Source organism: Rhincodon typus, chromosome 8 (assembly GCF_021869965.1).
Source record: "Rhincodon typus isolate 14 chromosome 8, sRhiTyp1.1, whole genome shotgun sequence".
NCBI classification, from domain to species: Eukaryota; Metazoa; Chordata; class Chondrichthyes; order Orectolobiformes; family Rhincodontidae; genus Rhincodon; species Rhincodon typus.
In genome coordinates, this window is record NC_063339.1 from 93,929,267 (window position 1) to 93,931,127 (window position 1,861).

General features: G+C 41.1%; 1 long non-coding RNA gene across 1 annotated transcript in view; it reads left to right on the top strand.

Moving 5' to 3' along the window:
- Positions 1 to 1,614, top strand: part of LOC125483847 — a 9,258-nt gene extending 7,644 nt beyond the window's left edge. Inside the window, exon 4 of the long non-coding RNA XR_007262743.1 lies at positions 1,385 to 1,614. This is a non-coding gene — a long non-coding RNA (uncharacterized LOC125483847). The remainder of the gene's footprint in view (positions 1 to 1,384) is intronic.
- The last annotated feature ends 247 nt before the right edge of the window (positions 1,615 to 1,861 follow it).

Consider the following 1,861-nt stretch of genomic DNA (forward strand, 5'->3'; position numbering starts at 1 on the left):
AGAAAAATTATTAACATTGTGGCAACGTTTGGTAACCGCAGAATACAACATTCAGATAATTGGCAAATAATGCAGGGTGAAAATGTGAAGATTACTTGACTCAGCAAGATCCCAGGATTTGGAACAGTCTGAATGGCAGCTGGATGCAGATTCAGCAGTTATTCTCAAAAGAGATTTGGGATTTTAACTTTTCAAGGAATGATTAAGAGGGCCGTGGACAAATGGTAGGGGAATTGGGTTAGATTTGCAGCACCTCCAGAGTGAGAGTAAAGCCTTTGACAGGGTTCCACATGGTAGACTAACTAGTAAAGTTAGATCACATGTGATTCAGGAAGAGCTTGGTAATTGGAAACAAAATTGGCTTAGTTGTGGAAGAGAGCATGATGCTGGAGGATTTTTCAGAGTGGAGTTCTGTGACCAGCGGTGTTCCACAGAAATCGGTACAGGGTCCACTTTTGTTTCTCATTTATATTAATGATTTGGATGAGAATTTAAGGGACAAGATTAGTAAGTTTGCAGATGATACTAGAATTGGTGGTATAGTGGTTAGTGAAGGTTATCTAAGATGACAGCGAGATCTTGATCAATTGGGTCAATGGGTTGAGGAGTGGAAGATGAAGTTGAATAAATGCGAGATATTGTATTTTAGTAAAATGAACGAGAGTAGGACTTACACAATTGATGGTTGCACCCTGGGTAGTGTTGTGGAACAGAAAAATGCTGAGATTCAGGTACATAATTCTTCAAAGTTTATGTAGACAGGTAGACAGGGTGGTTAATAAGTTGTTTAGCACACTTGCCTTCATTGCTCAGACCTTTGAGTATAGGAGTTGGGATGTTATGTTGAGGTTGTACAGGACGTTGGTGAGGCTTCATTTGAGGTATTGTGTGCAGTTCTGGTCGCCCTGTTACAGGAAGGATATTATCATTAAACTGGAGACAGTTCAGAAAAGACTTGCTGGGATGTTGCCAGGAATGGAGGGTTTGATTATCAAAATAGACTGCCAAAGCTAGGACTTTTCTCACTGGAGCATCGGAGGTTAAGGGGTGACCTAACAGAGGTTTATAAAATCATGAAGGGCACAGATTATGTGAATAGCAAGGGTTTTTTTCCCCTAGGTTGGGGGATTTCAAGACAAGGGGACATATGTGTAAGGTGAGAGGAGAAAGACATATTAAAAAAAGACATGAGGGACATTTTTGTTTACAGTGGTTCATGTGTGGAACCAACTTTCAGAGGAGGTGGTGGATGCAGGTACAGTCGCACTGTTTAAAAGACATTTGAATAAATACATGTATAAGAAAGGTTTAGAGGGATGTGTGCCAGATGCAGGCAGATGGGATTAGTTTAAATGTAAACTTATATATTTAATATAAATTTCAGAGTTCTAAATTGGAGTAAGGCCAACTTTGACGGTATTGGGCAAGAACTTGCAAAAGATGATCGGGAGAGGCAATTCACAGGTAAAGGGATGCTTGGAAAGTGGGAGGCCTTCAAAAATAAAATAAGGAGAGTCCAGAGACAGTATATTCCTGTTCATGTGAAGGGCAAGGCTGGTAAGTGTAGGGGATACTGGATGACTCGAGAAATTGTGGCTCTGGTCAAGAAAAAGAAGGCAGCATATGCCAGCTATTGACAGCAGGAATTGGGTCAATCCCTCGAAGTATAAGGGCAGTAGGAGTATACTCGAGGGAAATCAGGACGGTGAAAAGGAGATATGAGCTATCTTTGGCAAATAGGGTTAAGGGGAATCCCAAGAGATTCTGAAACTACATTTAGGACAAAAAAGCAACGAGGGAGAAAATAGGGCCCCTTTAAAGATCAACAAGGCAGTCTCTGAGTGGAACTGCAGGCTGAGAT